The 22,805-nt window shown below is 39.2% G+C and overlaps 1 protein-coding gene across 1 annotated transcript in view; it reads right to left on the bottom strand.

Annotated features, from left to right (window-relative positions):
* LOC137794835 (teneurin-3-like) overlaps positions 1 to 18,963 on the bottom strand; it is a 274,268-nt gene extending 255,305 nt beyond the window's left edge. Inside the window, exons 1-2 of the mRNA XM_068591903.1 lie at positions 18,310 to 18,963; positions 847 to 910 (exon numbers count right to left, since the gene is read on the bottom strand). The gene's annotated coding sequence lies outside the window, so the exon portion shown is untranslated. The remainder of the gene's footprint in view (positions 1 to 846; positions 911 to 18,309) is intronic.
* Between the last annotated feature and the right edge of the window lie 3,842 nt (positions 18,964 to 22,805).

The following is a 22,805-nucleotide window of genomic DNA, read 5'->3' as shown; positions in this document are numbered from 1 at the left end:
ATGTATGTCAACCTGTTTCATACAATTTACATTGGATGGACTGTACTGTGCTTATTAGTCAGATTTTTACATTTCCAACATTTTACATCTCCTTGAGACAAATGCTTCCGTCAGAAAACACATCTAAGTTTAAAATAGTAAATATTTCATTATTCCACATGTTTCCTCCATGAAACTGATCAAAACAATGTTTATCTTGAGTAATCAGGTCATGGCTTCTGAAAACTGTTTTTTAAATATATTTTTTGGCATCTCGTTCCATTATAATCAAGAGAAAGCAGACATCACTACGGACAATATCTCTAACACTAGGCAATTCACACTAAAACAATCTGAATAAAATGTTTTGGGGGTAAACATTACCCTGAAAGCATGCAATTGCCAAACATAAATACATAATAGCATTATAAACACAGACCACCTCACACGTTCTGAAATAATGGCGACAACTCTGCACTGCAAAACCAGAAATACACACACGCAGAAAAAAAGAAAGTTTATCACAGTTTTCAGACATCCACCCTCGCCTCCCCCGCCCTCCCGAATTCTGTGTCCAGGACAGTAGTGATAAGCTGCAGCTTTTAGCCGGCTGACAGAGTAAAGGATGAAAATTGAAGAATGTGCTTTAAAGATGTGTGTTGGGTGTGTGTGTGTGACTCTCTACGCTACTTCCTGGGAGTTCCACTAACTCTGTGTTCAACAAATGAGAGCCAATGTGGTCCTAAGAGCTGACCTCAGCCAGTTGTTTCATGAACTGAGCGGGCTGTGAGCGCTCACTGTTGCTCTCTTCCAGCCGAGCAGCAGACGAAGCATGTGTGTGTCTGCGGTCATTGTTTACATCTTTACCTGTGCTGGCCGGTGTCTTACGCTGAAGCATCAGCTGTTCAGGACCGTCCAGCCGTCCACAGCGCTAAAAACAAAACAGATAAGTCAGTAAGAAATGCACCAAAGAAGTCCAGATCCTGCTGGGTCCAGTATGCAGGCACAGTGTGGCCACTGATTTCAACCTATCATAACTGCAAGCAAGGGTAAAGGAAAAGCGAGTCAGCTTCAACTCTTTGCAAGGACCCGTCTGATCTGGGGCTGCGGTCGAAGAGTCCTTTTTGGTTAGGAACCTTCCTAACAGAGGAAAATGACCCGGAAGTACCGAAGTGGCTGCCATGATAAGTGCCGGTCGAATTCTCTAAATGCAAAGGAAAGGAGCTTCATCCTTCCTAACTTAGCTCCTTTAGCTTAGGAACCACTGGACCTTCCTTAACGAAAGGAAAGGAGATAATGCTGACCCACAATCCCTTGCGGCGGCAACATTTAAAGTGACGTTTCATTCTGCCGTTCACGAGAACAAACGATCATGACCGACAAACGCGGATCATGTAAATAATAAGCAGCGTAACTTGTAAATACTTTCAATAATCTGTTGAACCAGCTGGAAAACTATGAACGTTATATTTATGTTGCTGAACACGGCTGTAAAGTGATGAAACAGCTCAGCCCTCATTCTTTTATTTTACTTTAGTTACAGAAGCTTTAATGAAAGAGTTAAACTGGTCGAGCTCTTTAGTCTGACTCTGTTTATGATTGTCATCTTTTTAATCAACTATTTTGTTACATTATAAAAAAGCACTATCAAGTTGTGTGGTGTTTCATTCACTGTTGTCTGCATATTGTTATAATCAGATTATAATCTGCATGTAAACCTTAACAACATAAATAGATATGAGACACACATATGACACACATCGTTAGTGGGATAGCGTATTTAATTCAGCAGGTTTGAAACTGAACAGAAACAGTTTAGTAGCTTTGTAGTCTGTCTAAAATCCCTTGGTTTCACTTTCATATTCCTTCGTTAATTTCTATTCCAACCTCGTTCATAAAGTAATATATGAACCGGGTTGTTTAATCGTCTGCATGACGCAACACTGTAAGAACACAGATGAAGTATTTAAGATGCTTTATTGTGGTCCGAGATGGACTACAACGTTGTAGTTCCACTGCTGCAGCAGACCAACGTCACTAACATCGCCTGCCGTCGTGTCATAACTACGTCGCGTAGTGAAAGTGGAGTCGGATTCTTTAAACACCACGGTTGTCTTTTCCGAACTCCTCATGAATTCTCCTTCCCATCCTTCCTTGAACCTGTGACATTTCCACAGAGGTTAAGGAAAAGTGCTTTGGGTTAGGCGTTAGAAGGTGATTATTTGACTATTCCACCGCAGCCAAGGAGTCAATTAAACCTCTGATTGCTGCTCGACAGACCCAGGTGATTGAGATGAGATATTTAGTGTCTTTTGACTCAGACAGTGACAAAGAAAGACACAAACACTCATTCTCTCACTCATACACAGGACATTTTAAGGCAAATTACCAAGTTTAGCTTCCCTTCATTGTCTACCTATCTATGTCAGATCAAATTGTTTAAATTGTTGTTGGACACGCCCCTTCCTACCTGCCTGATTATTAAGCCGTATAAACTGACCAGGACTCTTCTACCCAGAATACAGACAGTCTGTTCCCTCAATAAAATATGGACATCAGCCGTCTGATTCCTTCTCTCTTCCTCCTCGTGACCAAATGATGCCTAAGAAAAGGACTCTTGTCAGGGCTCAACCTAAGCACAAGTTGTGTCTTTAATCTCCCAAAACAATTGAAAGAAATCTCAACTCCTTCCAGAAACACTCCTTTAATACCATTCTCTAACACTTCCATTAAACCTCTTCATAGCTTACTCCATATGTTGCTTCCCTTATCCCTTTCCCACTTTTACAACTTTTCAAACGCCTACTATTTCACCTTCCTCTTACACATTTAAGCCAGCAAGATTCTTGCTGAATTACTTTAGATCTTGTGAAAAGTATATGCTGGTTAGAGCTTTGTCTTTTAGCACACTGAGAGCAGACATAAGAACAAGGGCGGCACATTATTAAAAGATGCAGTGGGATCAAATACTTTACTGCTGCTGGGAGCTCATGTTTGCTCTCCATTTCTCCCCTCAGCGTCACATACGGTAAAGTTAGCAAACTGCCCTTTTACCCAGGAGCGCAAGTAGCTGGACTTGAACCTTGTGAGCCGTGTTCACACCGAACGCGTCAAAATTTCGACATGCGTCGAGATTACATGCAAAGTCAATGCAAAGTCAATGCATAGCTGCGTAGACCCATATTTTCCAGCGGGCAGCGCGTCAGACGCATAGAAGCAGCATGAACAGCCCGATGGTCGCGGGGCGAACTCGGGTCGACGCGCAAGTTGAAATTTCCCAACTCCGGCAGCAAAAACACGTGAGTCATAGTTGCATCAGCCAATCAGCGTTGAGATGTTCCGCTCATCACCGCCGTCCTGCCGGTGCTGAATTAAAATGCTGCCCGTCACCCGGAAGAAGCGCTGATAGCCGCTTCATTCAGGCGCTGTTGTGGGACTACGGATACTATTATGAACCCAGACACCATGGAGGTCGATGTTCCGACATGTTTGTGACTTCCACAACAAGTGTAAAGCAGAGCTAGTGGTTATTTCATCTATAGTCTATAACGAAAAAGATCGCTCTTTTGTCTGAGATAAGCCACGCCCCTTTTGTGGCACCGCGATTGGTCTTGCTGCTTTTGGTGTGAACACACTTTTTCTCGACGCGTGTTAAAGAATAATTTTGGGGCACGTTTGGTGCGAACACACCATTAGGTGCTCTCGAGCAAAGAGCCCAACCCCTAAGTCAATCCTATAAGCTTTGTGTGTGTGTGTGTGTGTGTGTGAGAGTGCGTGCGAGCGTGCGTATGAATACAACCAAATTTCCCCAAGAGGGATTTATAAAACACACCTCCTTTTTTTTTCTTCTACTAAGTTTAAACTTCTGTTGGGAAGATACAAAAAAAGATAGAGAGACAACACATGAGAGTGAATGAACAAGACATTGAAAATGAATAGAAGTGGTTTGGGGACTGCTGAATTAAAAATAGCATCAGATAAATCTCAGCAACACTCAACAACCAGACGTTTTGTCTCCCAGTTGTTTTGTGAGGAGAAGCCGGATGAAAACCTGGGCTACGACGTGCTGACACATCTGTATTCCTGAACCTGACGAGTGACTAGTCACACTGGCCATACACATCTTTATTCTTCCCTTGCCCAAACATACATGTATTGCAGTTTCCTGTTCCTAGTTGTGAGTGCCAACACCAAATACATGTAACACATTACTGCTCTTCGCACTAGCGCCAACAGGCATTTCAAACCAGTACATCATACCACAAAGACACAGAGACAGAAAAAGGACATAAAGACAATCGAGACACAGACATATACAGAACAAGTCAGCTGTACCGGACTAATAATGTAACTACCTCGAACAAATTGTCTATTTTAATGTGAAGGCATGTTCTTTAACTGATGGTAGTCATCATTTACCTATTGAAAGGGAGATATTCTTGATGCAGTTTCTGTATTCTAAAAGGGAATAAAACAAACAAAAGACAGACAGCCTTTGTCAGACTTAAGAACTCACGTAGAATTACATTTAAACTTGACAAGAAAGAATGACTCAAAGTGACATGAGGCCCCGTACTAACACATTTTTTGTCACATTGAAAATAACATCAAAGAGTATATTGGGTAACTTCTACACAGCGTCGCTTACTTTAATGGAAGTAGAGCTTTAGTGTACAGTACTGTTTATGTGTAACATGTTTTACTGTTTTATAAAATGAATTTAGCTAACAGAACCACCCGAACGTGATTTGTTCGAATAACAATCTTATTACAATTCTAAATATTAACTTAAATAATTCAATTCTGAACCGTTCAGTTTCAGCCTACAACAACATTAGTGAGGAAAATTATGACATTTCTGTCTGCTAATTGTGGATATATTGAGAAAGTAGAGGTTGCATCGCAGTTTCACTTAGATTGTCTCATAAAATATATTATACAGTGGCATGTACTATTTTGCATAATACACGTCCCGAAAGGAAGGTCAGTATGTTAATGTTGAGGTAAAATGGTTGGACCGAATGCAAACTGCTCATTGAACTGAATAGAAGTGGCAACTTGCAGTGTACCTGTCAGAAAAGCTCTGTTGTGTGTGAGAGCGTTGAATTTAAACTTGAAGTAACAATCACAGTCTTTAACAATGATGTCCCTAATTACATCCCTGTTTCCCTTACTTTCGTCTTTTCCTTTTGTCTTAGTCCCTCCCACCAGGGATGTATGGAGAGACGCAAGGAAACCAAACGAGGAGAGAGGACATGAGGAAAGAGGATGTGAGGAAATGTGTTTTAAGAGACATGAGAAGTCCTTTCCTCTGAAGCGTCACGTGTAGCGACGTCGATGATCACAGCCAGCTGGATCAGCTGGATCCGCTGTCAGTCGACTTTAAACAAGAGCATTGAGTTTTTTTCTGGGCCGGACAGTTTTTAGTGAACATTCCAATAACAATCGACTTAAAATATTGATAAAAATGACCGTGTGTGACGAGAAACAAACACAAACAGGGAGAGATTAGCTCGGTAGAAAGGAGCAGAACTGCTTCACCTGAGTGTAGAAATGCTATTCCGGTGTGAACAACCATGCTACTGCACGACCACTGACAGAGTCAAGCTCTCTCCAACAGACCACCAAAGGACCTGCGCTCTCTGTTTATGCTCTTCTCTAGAGCAGAGGAGACACCTGCTGCCTCCTGAGAACCACTTTCCTCTCTCTCTCTCTCTCTCATTGGCCCAACTGTGGAGCCCCGATGTCTCAGCATCGGGCCTTTTCTCCCTCCATCCCAACCTTGTCAATAAAAAAGGTCCCATTGGGTGAAGAACATGTGTAGCTGTGTGTTCTGATTATGTTTCATATAGCATTTCACACCGCGGCATCTATGAATTATGAATTATTTCCTGCTTTAAAGTAATAAATAAAAGTTAAATTGCCCCTGGAATTGAGACCTATTCATGTGTGCATCACTTTGTAAAACCATAAAATATGCTATTAAACTGCACATCAAGCTGTTCACATGCAATACTGTCTGAGCAGGATTAAGCAAGTGTCCTGCGTAATGTTGCACGGTATACCAATACTAAAAAGGTACCGCGGTACCCGTACGTTAAAAACGATGCGATTTTGCATATTTTAAGTACCGATACTTTCTCAACATAGCGCGCGCGAGCTTCCTTAAAACTGCTCCGCTCTCTGTCTCATGCTGCCTGCATTCAGAGAGTGTCTGGAGACGGAGCTCAAGGGGGCGGGGTTTAAGGAGCGGGGCTCCAGCTCACACAAGGTGCAGGCATCGCATGCTCACAGCGAGTGATCAGGGGAGACAGCCTCGAGTTCAGGAGCTCTTGTCGACTGTCCTCTGCTTGTAGAAAAAAAAGATGCCAGGAGTGGAATCTGGACAGTGCAGACTGTGAGGGAAAGCCCACTGACACCAATAGACTCGTCTGTGAAACGTGCTTTAAAGCAACACAGACAAAGGAAGGTAACACGTCAAACATGGCCAAGCACCTTTCAAGCAGACACCCCAAACTTTTTAAAGAGTTTAACGAACGACAGGTAAGCAAATGTAATTATAAACTTGAAAAACCCCAAGCTCACCCATATACAGCCACGAGTAGCATTAGCCTAGTTTGACCACAAGCATAGATGATCATGAGGTCAGAATGCACACAAAAATGTACCAAATGAAACACAATTGATGCAAAATGGTGACATGATGGTGGAGCCCGAGAGTAGATCTTAAGCTAATTAGTTTTAGTTAAGGAAAAATAATTATCTGTAAAATTTTGTAACTCTACAATTGCTCATACTTGGAATTAGCCATGTAGTCATCTGGTCAGATAGGGACAATAGGCCTACATAGCCGTGTGTAATCAATGCTACAATGGCCCCATGTAGTTTTCATTATTATCTTGCTGTATGCTAATACTTATATTAATGCCATTTGTCAAGTGTTCAAAAAGCTGTACAAAAACAAGCTCATAAAAAAAACATACAAACATGTTATTTTATTACTATTATAGATAAATATATCAGTATCGTATTGTATTTATGGTATGGTATCGTAAGTATCGGTATCGTGATGTTTATGATAGGTGTCGAAGTCATAATTTTGGTATCGTGACAACCTTAGTCCTGCTGCTGGTTTCAGCATTCCATACAGTATGAAATATTAATTTACCGTCATACCGGTGCATAGATACAGCGAAGCTACTTAAGTTCAGTCATGGTGCAAAATTGCACAGCCAAATTGCATGCTGGGACAGACAAGTTGCCGGGCCGCGAACAGCTTGTTTGTGTGGCCTGTCTTCCGCGTGACTCAATATCCCAGAATGCACTTTGGCACCAGCAAAGGGGGAACAATGGCAGATGACAAATCAAAACTGAAAGTTGACCGTCTCTAATACTACTGTTGTTGAGTCACAAAATGTAATTTTAGGATGTTTTCTGGTGAGAAGTTAGTTGTTTAAGTTTGAAATCTGTGGTCAGTTTGTCAAGAATCAGCCGATTTAAAGAGTTAGCGACAGTCTGAAGTTCTGCCCCGGGCACCAGTGTTGTGATGTTTAACCCTGTTAAAGAGCGTTGGTTGTGGGTTATTAATTGTTGTTATGAAGTTAAATTCACAACTGAAGTTTGTACCATGACTGGAGTTCGAAGTATCCTGCTGCTCTTTCAACAATAACCAGTGAAAAACATAATGTTGCTTCCTGCACTTGTTACGGCTTAGCACGGCTTGCTGACTATACTGCTGTGTAGTTGGGCGGTGGCGAAAAAAATACAGTGATAAACCGTTACCGCAGGAACTATATACTTTCAGTATATTTTGATGTTATTAATTTTACATTTTGACTATTAAACAAGAGACTGGAAACCCCGACGCTGCGTTTGCTGCAGCCGGCCATTTAGAGCATTGCAATCTCACGAGTGTCCTCCTGAAATACCATCAACACAGGAACTTTCCGACAAATTGCAATGTTGTAGCCATGCATAGTGTATAACGATGCAATGAGAAATACTATTATCATAATTTATCATATCATAGCATACTATTATCATATTTTATCATATTTATCATAGCAATTCTATTATCATAGTTTAGCATATCATAGTAATAATATTATCATATTCATCATAGCAATACTATTATCATATTTTATCATATCTATCATAGCAATACTATTATCATATTTTTGTGCAATTGTCTAGAATAACTGTCTGTTATCTGTGCATATCACAGTAAAACATCTTGAATCTTGAATCTATTACTTGTAATAAACTGTATTTGTACATTGCAGTATAACTTTTACTTCAGTACAAGCGCCTAATTTTTTGGACGATGGCAACATGGTGTTTTAGTATTGTTAATGGGGTCTTAGACGTCTCAGAAATGCTAAAAGTGTGCACACACACACACAGCTCTGTTGCTAGGCCTCTTCTGTACAGTGAGTACAACCGTTAGTGAATTGGTTTTACTACTCACCCGTCCACTCAACCTTTCTTATTCAGAAGTGCTTCATTTTGGACATACATCTTAAGGTGAATGAGCATTCGGCTGTGACTAGACTGTGATAGGGATTGTCAGAACAGCAGAAAAACCTTACGCACATCACTGAGGGTTAAAGTAGTTAATTAAATGTAGAGCCTCATAGAGGACCAACCATGAGCATCTGTTGGTCACTCAACATCGTGGATGTGGAGGATTTGGTTCACTTAGCTTCCAGGTGGTGCATTAACTTGGTAGAGGCAACCTTTTGTTACCTTTGGTTATCCTGGCTTCAAATATTCCCTTTCTTCATTTAGAATAAACGTGATTCTCAGTCTGTTACCAAATTACACGTTTAAGTCGCACGCTGGAGCACTACTGGCCACCGAACTAGTGATATGTCATAAATCCTGCTCCGACGGCGATTTAGAGTGACGCCTTCCCCCTCAGCAGATGGATTTTTAAAAAAGGCCTTCAAGGATTTTTAATTGTCAACAATTACATAAAAATGATATCCAATATTTCCAATAACCAGGATTTACAAAAAGGAATGAAAAATATGATTTATTATAATCTTTAGTATTATTAATTTCATCCAGTATTTAATAAATTGTAGATTAATATATATTTATATACGTATTTTTCAAAATGTCTTCTTCACTTGATATAATGTTTCATGATAGGTGGATTTTCTTCACAGTTTGTTTTTTTGCAATTGTGAGAGAAATGTCTGAAACTAGGGCCCTCTTTGCCAAAACTCTACACACAAAACTCCAAAATATTTACACAAAATACCGTAAAACTCCCTTTAAAGTAAATACTCCATTCAAAGCTATATCAAATATTTTAAAAATGGTATTTTTGCAATACAACAAACACCAAATAATTCTGTTAGTAATAGCTCTTCCCACATAATAACTGCTTTAGAACAACTATTTAGAGTAGACAAACAATTGTTATTCATTGTCAATGCTCATGTATCAGAGACAATTATTTTAACCAAGGACAACATTGACGTAGTAACTGTTTTTCACTTTTAATTAAATATAACTGTACAAAGTTCTGAAATAATTATTTTTGCTGAAATAAGCTTGTTAGTCTTGGACAGAGCGAGGCCACAGTGTGACTTAAGTCCAGAGCAAAGACACAGTAGGAGAGCGGGAATAAGAAGGTTGAAGGTGATGAAGTGTCTCCTGCATCAATATGCTGGTGCATGCTGGGATTTTTGACATGCACAGTACAGTACATACACACACTAGTGTTTGAGCCTGGCTGAGCACCAATGAGCCTGCTTTTAATGTAACCAACCAGCCAGCAAGAGCCACACACAACCTACGTTCTGAAACACACGGCATTCCATCTTGTGTGTGTGAGTGTGTGATTGTGTGTGTGTGTGTTTGTGTGCATGCATGTGTGTGTGTGTGTGTGTGTGTGTGTGTGTGTGTGTGTGTGTGTGTGTGTGTGTGTGTGTGTGTGCATTTGTGCATGTGTGTGTGTGTGCATGTGGAAATGCTAATGTAACCAGTCAGCCAGTAAGAGACCCACACTCTCAATGCAGGGTGGCAATGACCTTTTTAACACACTAATAAACACAGAAATTTAGTGTCTGGCAAGTGACATAAAAAGCACTGTTGTTGTTGTTGTGTACACATGTACATGTACTCATGCACAAATAGCTCCAGAAAGCTTTTCCTAGCTACAATACTTCATAAGACCCTCATCTTGCAGAGCGAGCGCCCCGTGTACTAAAGCCTTATCACCTTTTGTTAGTAATCTAGCAAACGAACCTGAGTATGTTTGAACCAAACAGGCTCGGTAAATGGATTGTAAATGGACCACTCAAAGCTCTTTAAAACTATATGTTATCATTCACCCATTCACACACTTTCATATACTGATGACAGGGGCTACCATGCAAGGTGCCACCTGCCCATTAGCACTATGTAATTATGCACCCTCTGATTGAGGGATGACCCGCTCCACCTTCTGAGCCACACTCACACTCCCTCTTTCACTCCCACAGACACGTCTTAGCCAATCTCACCTGCACACAGCTTTGTCAGGTGCCTGACATGTCAGGTCAAATGTTGCTACCCATCAACTCCACTATAGTTTTACCGTGTTTTACACTGTTACACAACTAATTATTTGTTTAACTGTTATTACAGATTTAATTATTTTCTTTAATGTATTGGCTGCATCAGTCTGAAATTATCAAAGTGTTGAATCCTTTTGTTGTTTTCACGGCTCACAGTGGGATATTTGGGAACTGGATCAAGGCTAAAAGAGATGTGGACACCCTGGTTGATGGAGTGTCAGCCAGAGAAATGTTGACAGACGTAATGCTTTAGCAGCTCACACTAAACCAATATCCCATGCGCTATGTCTCCACTGTAGTTTATACCTTAGGCTGCATATAAACATTGACGTTTAATCCAAAAACACTAAATTAAGATGTTTTCATTCATTCACTGGACATGCTAATAAATTAGTGCTATTAGCAGCAAAGCCTCACTCACAATGCAAGACTTAAAAAACAGGATAGGCACATATCAGTTACACAAGCATAGCAAAATGTATTTTTATTATTTTTAATTAATAAATTAGATCAAATGGAAATTCTTAAAATACTATTTGCTAATTAGTGATGCGTGTATTGCACTAATTCGAAATTGTAAGGCATAATACTGCAGTTTTGCTGTTTATCGCTTATGCGTTTTAAAGAGTTGACTTGCGCTATTGGAGTAATACAAGAGCACTAAGGATGGCAGGACCTTCCCTGAGGAGAGGTGCCAAGCGAAAGTCAGCGAGGGCATATTAGACCGATCCCTGAGGTCGGAGATCTTTAAAAGGAATCACAGAAAGAAGGTAAACTCAGTTGAACCACAGTCAGGACTGAGTCCTGCTCTGGGGGATGCCTTCATCATGCCTCCCCAGCTAAACCCACTAATATATGTATTCAAATACATTCATTTAAAAGTATTGTGCTTTGAAAAAGACAGATTTTTTTGGACAATTATTAAAAACTGATATTGGTTACTATATCTGTATGTATTAACCTTTTAGTGGAGGCTAATTTATTAACTCATTTGCTGTCACGGTTGTGCTCCTCAAACTGATGTTACACACACTCACACAAACACACACACACACACACTTGAAGGGAAGTCAGCGAACAGATCTGAGAGACCTGCGTAGACAGTGAGGTGAACCAGGTGAAAACAAAATAAATACATCAACAATGATTGTAAGTGGAAATGCAATGAAACATTGTCGAGTAAAAAGACAATACTTATTAAAAGACTTGTTCAACGAGCATAAACATGGAGAAAAGGGATGTTTTACTCTGCTCTGTCTCTGTCATCCACCACTGCGATCGTTGACCAAGGCCAACGCGCTAGCTCGGCTTATAGCCATATGTTACAATCAAGCTAAAACAAAAGCTGTGTCTGTGTGTAGTCCAACTCTTTATCTTAGTTTGCCAGGTATCTTGAAATCAGGCAAAGTCTGGTTAACTTCCTGGTGGCTGTGAAAAAGCTGCCGTCCTTTCTCACTGCGTCCCTACAGGCAGTGATTCCCATCCGCAGATGGACGAGGACAGAGGACAGAAAGAACCACTGCTACCGACGGATGTCTGTGTTCTTTCTGAACTTCACTCAGGAAAAGTTTTCATTTTATTGACACTCTTGATTATTGAATATTATCATTATTAATATTATTATAATTATTTAGTTTCGAGAGTAACTTCTCTCTTGTAAGCATTTCGGTTGCTGCTATACAATGTTGGGGGGTGTTTCCGATACAAATTAAATCTAATGCTGTTCTTTTTTTATAACTTTTTTTAATAATATTTGATGACCAGTTTTTAATATTGAAAAAGAACCGAGAAGAGTATCGATACAAAAAATGAACCAATAAGAAGTATAATTTTCATGAATCTAGATCCATCCTTACGATGCAACATAATGTATATTATATTGTATATAATAAGATATCCACCAATATGACTTTTTCGTGAATCCGATACTTTGCCTTTTGACATCTGCCGATACCGATAGAAAACTCGTGTTTAATTAATAAGCTGTATGCCTAAAGGGGCTGAGATCGTTCTTCTTGGGTGAAACATCAGGTTTGACTTAAACATTGCTAATTTAAACTTAACTAAACGTACCAAAAAAAAAATATAGATATGTATTTACTAAGATGTTATTTATTTTTAAAATAATAAATTGTGCACCAACAAATTTGAATAGGAATTATAATTAAACAATCTGAATGTATATCATTTCTACATATATATATATATATATATGTGTATATATATATATATATATATATATATATATATATACATATATATATATATATATATAATTTTTTATACAATTCATATATATATATATATATATATATATATATATATATATATATATATATATATATATATATATATATACACCAGTTTATCATGCATATAGTATATAAACAAACAAGAGTTGGATATGAATGTACCATCCCACTCTGGCCCAATTCTAATTTAACACATATTTGATATAATTATTTGTGTAGAGAAGAGAAAAATCAACTTCAAAAAAATCTGCTGAGGATATCCGCCGTGGTATTTATATATGATATATTTATTAAATACCGATATTTAAACAGAACATTTCAATCAGCGTTCCAACCTGAGCCCCATTGGCACACAGGTATTAGCTCATATAAACTAACGGAAACAACTAGCGTACTTTGTCAGGAAAGGTTGAAATGTGTCCCTTTTCCTTCTGAGCTTCTCCAGTCATGAACGAGTGCACAGCACGGCAGACTGCTGGCTGTGCATCCCAAGCCTCCTTTCAGCTGAAGCAGTGAAGCTGCAAGCAGTTACTACAAGTATCATCTTCATCCTGATGTTGTATCTGTAACCTACTTTTCCACTAAAAACATCTATATCTATATCCTTTATTTTCTATAATGCAACAACAGCCCATTAGTACATTATTTAAGACAGTTTTACTTCCGGATACAGTTGCCTAATGGCTAATGGTTGGAGGAGGGTTGAAGGAAAAAAAACCTGCCCACCATCAGTGGTAACGTGTTCAAAGTCGCATCTCATGGAATGGATACCTTTAAGCTTGAGGCATTTCACTCTCACACACGTTAACTTTATGTGACGTGAAGCTTTACTTGAAAATGTACTAACCTCCCATTCTTTATACAATGCACTGAATGTAACTGCGTTATGAAATCATTGCCAATTAAGAGCAATTATGTCACCTACTACAGAAGTCCTCCCAAATGTGATATAATGCTGCACTGTAATGGAAGCGCTCAGCAAATACAACACGCCTCTGGTGACCTGAACATTATGAGGTAGAGCGGTTCAGAGGCAGCGCTACGCCACAAGGTTGTTGTTTTAACGCTGTTGCCTGCATTGCCTTGTTCTCTGGAGGCTACAGACACTTAAGCTTGTGACAGGTGAATACTGGGGCTGTAGAAAAAGCCTAGGAATGCATATATAGGTCCAAGGACAGGTCTAGAACAAAGGGCATGGTCTAGCTGCAGGCTATGTGCGCTGTGGAAAAAACAGATACGTATTTACGCTTGGCACACTTTTTGTGTTTCAGATTAACAATATGGTCGATACTTTACAATTATTGCTTCAAGAATCCATTTAGCTACATTACAATTTGAACCTTCACAAACAAAGGACTTATCTAAATCACGAGATAGTAGCATGGCAACAGCCAGTGCCTGACAGATCCCAGCATCCCGAACGAAATTCTGACGAAACTAAAACATTTTGTGTCTACTGGATTCTCAGTGAAGATTTAGGCTTAGTAACACACATGCACGCACGCACACACGCATGCGCACACACACACACACACACACACACACACACACACACACACAAACACACACACACACACACACACACACACAGGCTCTGCTATTGGACAAAGGGCCCATTTATGAAGCTCCAGGTAGCTTTCATCAGCTGGATCTTCAGTCTGAGCACTCCCTGGACAATACACACACACACACACAAATACACACACACACACTATGCGGATACATTTTCAGTTTGAGGGCTCTCATGGTAATTATTGAAAATACACACACACACACACACACACACACACACACACACAGTTGAAACAGCCCACAAGGTACATATGAACATAGAAAAACACAAACAGCATACTTTCAAGTCCTTACACAAGCATACAAAGACACAGGTGCGCACCCACATACACACACACACATACAACATCTTGCGAAAAATACACAAAAAGACGTCAATGTTGCCCAGTGTTCTTATGCAGTGACAAATGTGTGTGTGTGTTTGCGTGAAGGTTGTTGCTGGACCCCATGTCCACGTACAGTACAAACTGTGTCTTCTTCTTCTGTATGCACAACTCAAACTAATGCAAACGTAATCCAATCATAATGGTGTTCATGTAAACACCCGCACACTCTACACATAAAATAACAGACACATTCAATTAAAACACACTGATACAATGCTTTGTTTCAAAGTGTACTTCTCTTGTTGCTTTTACCCTATTATAATGTTTGCTTTTATACATTGATGGTGTTGAAATTAACTGGAGATTAAGCAGTTAGATATAAAAACTAACAATTACTTTAATAGAGTAAGTAATGAAAAAATAATAGGTATAAAGCCAATTTTAGAAGACATCCTGATTCCGACTATTAAAAGTGTACACAGTACACTTTACAGAATAGTGTGATTGAAACGTGTTTTAGTGCTGCTCAAACATGCAGCACTTCAAGCATCCTCCATGCTGCTTTTCTTTGGAGAAAGAAATCAATATTACTCATATATGGATGCCGTAATTTTACTTCTACTTTTCTTCGAATAATAATGAAAAAAAAGCTTATGAGAAAAGTTTAATAGAGGAAGTTGATTTGCTCAACCCTAATATGTCCTTGATTCAAAACTTTCCACAGCTACCTGGACACAGCGGAACATGCTGATCGTTCAAATTAAATTGTGCAAGAACAGAGTAAGTGTAAAAATAAAACCAGGCAGGATGAGACCTGTTACCTATACAGTTAGAAGTTTATTTTTTCGACTATAATAAATAATTTGAAACAGATTGCTGCTTAGAGGGCAGGGAAAAAGTTCCTGATGCGCTAAGTTCTTTACTATAACCACAATAATTCTGTTGCAAATATAAAAAGCATATGTACTGATTCAACAGAGTACACTTTAGCATATACACATCAATCATATGCTCTATTAAACCTGAAACTGTCACATAAAATGTAAAGACTAAATAGTTTTATCACCTTTTCTCAAGAAGTAATACCAAATATGTGTTTCACCTACAATCTGACCACTGCGGCTCGTTGAGAGAGTGAGGGGGCTGCCTAGTGCCTAAGCCATCTGTAAAAGCAACAGCGCTGTACAGTACACGTCCACAGCGCTACAGTAGCAATATACCATTCCCTTCATTTTACCTTCCTCATCCGCCTGTTTGCTTTCAATAATCAATGTTCTGTGTCGTTGGACTTTTCTTGTCAACAGTACAGATTGGAGCAAACAAATGATGCTATGCTCTTTAAGGTAGTACTAAATATCCATTGAACTGATATGGCCTCAGCTGAGCAGAGGCTGTACTTCAAATATGGTGAGAGACTTTTACTAAAGAACTGTACCTTGAGCAGGATATGACAGCATTGGGAAGTCTATAGTATGCAAATATAAACCAATATTCTAGATCAACAGAGTATCCAGTCTTATATCACTGTATCAATATGTATCTCGTAGCTCTCCGATAAATCTCTGCATTTATGTTTATCACACTTCATATGAGCAGCAAATATACGCTACTCAACACTAGACATTTTATTACCTTTCTTAAGCCAACTTCTTAACTTTCACAAATTAATATTTTTTTTCTTCTTTTTACCATTTTCATATCAGTGACAGTTGGAGTGCCAGCATAAAAACAAGGGGGTTATGTCATATGAAGATAGTTTTTAATTAAAAAAAAAGGAAAGACCGTTTACTCTGCTCAAGGTTACAGTTATCACACCTTCCCTTCCGCACTACTCTAAGCCACCATAGTGTCGTGCAGAGCAATAACACAGCTGCAATGTTGATAAAGCTCATGCAAGATTTTCCCTGAAACTTAACTATAATAGTGTATGTCTCAAAGCTTAATAATTGAATTGGACAATGCTTCTGTCCGTCAAAGTGTGCAGTAAAGGGACCAAGCATATGTGCTCTCTATATTAAAACACACAAAGAAGAAGAAGGAAGAAATGTCAAATACTTTACTGCAATAAAAGCAGCAGATGTGTTCACAAATGAAATGGCAGATACATTCTAATAGAGCGCACATTGGTAAAAACGACATATTGCACATTTTTCATTGGGGCAGTTAAGGACATCACAGGACCGATGTCGGTTGACTGTCCAAGCAGAGCTGCGAAAGATAATAAGAGATAAGGAAGATACGAAGTATAAGAAAAGTCTAACCTGCTCATTCATCTGTAATAATGTGGTTGCAATGTAGGCATTGTTTCTACCTTACAAACACGCATGCACACACGCTCACTCACTCACTCACTCACTCACTCACTCACACACACACACATATACACACACACACACACACACACACACACACACACACACACACACACACACACACACACACACACACACAATGCTTTGAACAGGGTATATTCCTCAAAATAGGCTAAATGCAGAAATGCTGCTCTTTTAAACTGGGTCTTATTTATAATCATTATCAGAACATAGGTTAAACTGATACAACTGTAATAATCTGTTATTTTATATGCCAGGGGTATTTTAAAGTATGGGGAAAAAAACACTTAGAGGAGGGATGGTTTAATTTAGTGTTATTTAATTCACAAGAAATCGCCCCAATTACAGACAGCGGGAGATGGCAGCTGTAATAATAGCTTCCACTCTAACCTCTATTACAGTATCTATCCAGCCCGAAAATTCACTTGTGAAATCGCAATTGAATATCTTTCCATACAATCTGGAATTTAATTACATTAAATTGGGATTTGTAATAATGTGTCTTTTTAATTTAGAAAACATCTTATAAAACACTTGACAAAAAAGCAAAAATGTAGAAAAAAATACCATATTTAGTTTTATATTTTCCAGGCTGAATAACTTCCTTTTTCTTTCTTGTGTCCAGCCCTGTCCTCTTATCTGCGCTGTAGATGCCCCAAACACACTCAAATCACAACGCTGCTCCTACATCGTGTCGGTGTCGGTCTGTGACATTTGCGGCTAAATGTTGACTGAAAAACACGTCATGAACGGACCATGCAGCCCCGGACCACAGCTCCACTACGTCATTCAAATGAGCTCTGGTTTAACGGCTACGTGAATTAGGATTCAAACCATTTGGAATAAAGAGACTATTCGGCTTTTAATTAAGGAACTAATTAAGCCTTTCGAAATAAAACCAACTTTTAGAGCAGCGAACTCGCTAAAGGCTTGTCTGAACGTCTCGTATCGACGTTACACGGCGGCGCACCAATTACAAAAGTTAGCATACATAATTTTACTAAACAAATGGCGTTGGCTTGTCTGTATTGTTGCCGGAATGAAGAGCGTTAATGATAATGTAATGCTATGAAAACCTTCACTGTGTGGTGCGCCCCGACATACCAAGCTGCATGACCTGCCATGTTTTAACTGTGTCGATAAAACACTGGCATCAAACGGAGCTGTCTTTGCTCGCCAGAGCGACGCTGTTCACATAAACATCGCTTGTTGTGTGAGAGTCACTCCCATCTTTGTTTCGTTAACGGTAGTCATGTTAGTGGTTGGCGGGCTGTCCTACCTGTTCGTCCGCGTGAGAGTGACCCTCCTCTTCAAGTGTACAACCAGGACCAGCGTTGTGTCGTCGGTAGTTTTCTTCCACTTTTTTTCCACAAAAAGAAAACTTCTTCCACTTGTTCAGCTCGTCGCCGTAATCTTAGCGGTGGAATTGAGAAAGGCAAAACTCGAGAGAGAGAAAAAAGGAAGAAAAAAAAAAGCACTTTCACAACGTCCTTTTCTCTACTTTCTAGGCGGGTTATTCCGAATTAACGTTCGTTAAATGTATTTATTTATTCTTTGTTCTCGAGAGAAGTGAGTATTGAAAAAAGTGTGGCCTTTGTTTTCTATTAAATGCACCGCTTCGCGTACCAGCCAGAGAGGCGCGAGGACCCTATTCCAAGGCTGCACGGCGCGCGCGGCTGTCAGAAGGACACGTGAAACAAAGTGTCGGCTGTGAGGACAGATGAAACGATTCTCCTGTCTCCGCAGAGGGAAAACTACAATTAAACTAACAGCGAGTCAGTTAAACGTTGGCGAGCCTTTCGTCCAAGACGTCCTTTTCTTTTCGAAAACACCTTTCCCCTTTGCTCTCTACTCTTTCCTCGCGCTGTCCCGGCCGCCCGGCGCAAGCGACGGCTACAGTAACAACAGTCTCCGCAGCACAGGCGCGGGAGGAGGGAGGGAGGGAGAAGAAGCGAGAGAGCGCGCTCCGGTAAAACGGAGAGACAACACCGTCCTCTGCTACTGCTGCCCTCTGTAAGTGTGAGCCGGCGCGAGCTCATCTCCTCTCGGTAAAAGATGATGATATGCCAAGCGAGGCAGAAACGGAATGCTGGGGATCCCCTGCTGCGTCCAATCCTGACGTCTCTACCGGTGTGCGCGTGAGCTGCACGCGTGTGTGCGTGCACATGAACGATCGGTAAGGGTGGTTGTTTGGGGGGGGGGGGGTCAGGCAGCCGTGACTTTGAACTGTGTGCCCTGAATGTGACAGGTGACGGCGGGGAAAGAGAAAGCTGCACTGAGGTTGTAAGACAGCAGCAGACCCGTGCGACGGGATGATACTAACGGGCTATTTCAGAGAGAGCAACGCGGATCTTACAGACACACTGGTTCATGTATTCGAGATTTATATCAAATGTATATATGTTCATGTGAATGGTGTTATGTTCTGATTATTAATACAATATGAACTCGTCCCCTCGAAGCAACGATTCCACAAGGCTTTAGTGACTTCTCATAATTGTTTGCGTCCCTTTTAGACATCATATTGTGCTGCACACACTGCAAAGAAAACCGAACATTGCAATGGCATCCATACACCTCATATCCATAAAGTAAGTGTGCCCCGTCACAATGTGTTCCTTCCCCATCTGAGAGCAGGGTGAACAAACGAAGTGAAACTCGGATTTACTAATTCAACCTGTTTTTTCTTGTTTCAGTGTGGGAGTGTTTTCTTTCTACAAAGAGCGGATTACTGCTACGCTGACACAGTCAACTGAGAAGAGACAATGTTGAACAGAAGTGAGTCACATTAAATGTGTAAAAATGCATATACATTTTACTTCATCAATGAGGGACAAATTGTGAATGTTTTTTTTTTTTTATTTTAATATAATAGTCAGGACTCAAACCAAAAACCATTATGGAACAATCAGTTTGTGTGTAATTTCAGGTAGGTTTGGTTCATTTTGTGCCGTAATGTTCAAACAAGAAAGCTCTGGCAGTGTCTTGCTGGCAATGAATACCTGAGTTACTCAAGCAATGCTGTCTACCTGCAATCATCTTTGGTTTCCATATTTAGGTGACATGTTTATTGGCCATAACAAAAGGCAACACATGAAAGGTATACAAATTATATGTATTATAAATAACAAAGGGAAAGAAAAATGCACGGTTCGAGGTGGATGAATGTGCATTTGTGCGTGACCACTGCAGGGCGTATGTTAGTGCAAACAAAACCCATGATTGGAAGCATGGGGCATTTTGGAGAGAGCACATTTGCATCTGAGCAGTAACGCAAGACACTGGCAAGACGGAATAGTGCTGAGCCATCACAGCCTCCAGAAAATATGGATTCCAAAGAAAGCAAATAATCATTCAAAAGATAATACTTTGTATTTAGTAAAAGCATGTAGACTGAATATTGGTAGGTACTTGATGTTTGTCTGCTATAAAAACATTTGTACCAAAGTTTTAGAAAATGTTCCACCTTTTTGCCTCTCCCAATAAAACCTTTGGATTGAAAAGGTCCTGAAACACATTTCATCATAATAATGTCAAATCACAAGGAGTGGAACTTTCACAGAATAACATATTATTGTTTAATAGAAGACTACTTCAATATTGTATGATTTATCAGGGAATTATACAATGTTTTATTTTGTAATACAATTCAACAGCAGTCCTATATTCAGTAATGTGTGGAGGTTTTGCATTGTCTGAGCTCATTGAACATGGACTTGAACCTATGACGTGCATCAGTGCATCTCCTCCTCTTCATCGCACCTTGTGTCACCGCAGCTAACTGGTGTGCAAGTAATAGAGAAAAAACAGGAGATAATCATTGAAAATATAGACAGTCATATATCTTAAACAGACAATCAAATACATGTTATGTATATATATGTTTTATATAAGAAAGATGACATTGAGCACAGTGAGCTCTATTTGAACAATGTCTGAGGGTGTGGTTTGGTTTGTGCTGTATTGAAATGCATTTGTCTAATATATTTGCTCAGATGTAGATGTGAACACAATTTTCTAAAATTTTACCTTTAAACCTTTTCGTTTCATTTAATATAACAAAACCGTGAGGTGTAGTTTATGGCAGTGCTATTGCATTGTGTTGTAGTAGACCATATGAATGCTATTTTTCAAATGACTCAGTGTAATGTTTATCTCTTGATTTTCAAAATAAAAAACATGGGGGAAAAAATCTATTGTAACATATCAATGTGAGTGATCAATGTTTTATTTGAGTTTTTGTAATTTAGCTTCACTTATTGCTCTGTGTGATATAGACGAGGATCAATAAAAACAGTGCAGTGTTAATTCCATAAAATAAAAGCCTTTTAGAGTTGCTCTGTATTATTCACTGCATACTAACATATGGCAGTTTGCACCTGAGGTTTTGGCTTGTACACAACACTAAGTGTGGAGAGGCTTATGATAGGATGTCAATAATAGCCTCTGGATGTAATGGTGTGAAAGCTAAAATAAGAGTGTTATACCACAAGACACCCATATGCATAATAATAATTCGTCCGGGTCAACCTTTATGGATGTGGCAGGTATTCTTATTTCTCTTATTCTCAACAGCTCCAATTAAAACAAATACTGTTCGTCTTTTGCTCAATAATTTCCTTATCTACCTTCTAGCCCATCTATTCCTCCTGAACATGTAAATCTTTAAAAAAAAAAAAAAAAAAAAGAAAAAACGGCTTACAAATATCAAGTTTTATTTTATTTTTAAGTCAATGACTGAGACTTAAAAATCTATTAAAACTCGTATTTGTAATAACATTACAGCCAGTGTTCATTGATGTGTGTTTAATAGTCAACATTGATGTGTGTTTTTATGGACAACAATGGAGCTCTATGGCACGGAGAAAGACACACAATTCAATTTAATAATACATTACAAAATAACAATACAATATACAAATTACCCTCAGATCTTTACAATCTGTACATTCTGTCCCAGGACCTCACATCGGATCAGGAACAACTCCCCAATAAACAAAACAGGAAGAAGCGTTCCGGAGAGCAACAGGAGGAGCCTCTATTAGGATGAACAGAAGCAAGACATGTCATGTGTTTTGTATGTTGTGTACCTTTTTTAGTTTTTTAATGTAAAGTTTAGTTGTGTGTGTGTGTGTGTGTGTGTGTGTGTGTGTGTGTGTGTGTGTGTGTGTGTGTGTGTGTGTGTGTGTGTTCTGTAGACACAACATCTATTGATTGCGCTTCTAAAAGGTAAACACTTCATCCAAATTTTAAAAAAACTTGCTGACTATATGAGTATGACTTTAGTGTGTATATATATATATATATATATATATATATATCACAATGCTGTTATACTCATAACAGCATCAGACACTATTATTGTAAGTGATGATGACATGAACATAGTTACTGCATTGTGCTGAAACTAATTACAGTATATTAGTGATCTAATTTTTTCTACAAAATTGGCCTCCATCGATGTTCAGGTGCATTATGGGTGCAGGTGATTGATCATTGATATTCCTTTGACAGTGTTTAGCAAACAACACACAAGCTTTTAGTTGTCAATGATGTGTCCAATATAGATAATCATGTCTAGTTATTTGCATAAAGTGTTTTATATTTTAAAGTTAGTTTAAAGGCGCTCATGTTTCAGCATTTCTGGCCAATAGAAAGGTTAGATGAGTCAGTGGCTTCAAAAATATTACATCAAGTACCAGTTTTTGTGTCTTAACAATTACAAAAAAACCTGTAAAGAACACCACCTTCTCTCTTAAGCTAACCCTTTTCAAA

This window comes from Clinocottus analis, unplaced genomic scaffold (assembly GCF_023055335.1).
Source record: "Clinocottus analis isolate CAN_PGR_092001 unplaced genomic scaffold, fCliAna1.0.p SCAF_26, whole genome shotgun sequence".
NCBI lineage: Eukaryota > Metazoa > Chordata > Actinopteri > Perciformes > Cottidae > Clinocottus > Clinocottus analis.
Note: the sequence above shows the minus strand (reverse complement) of the source record. Positions and strands in the feature narration are given on the sequence as shown.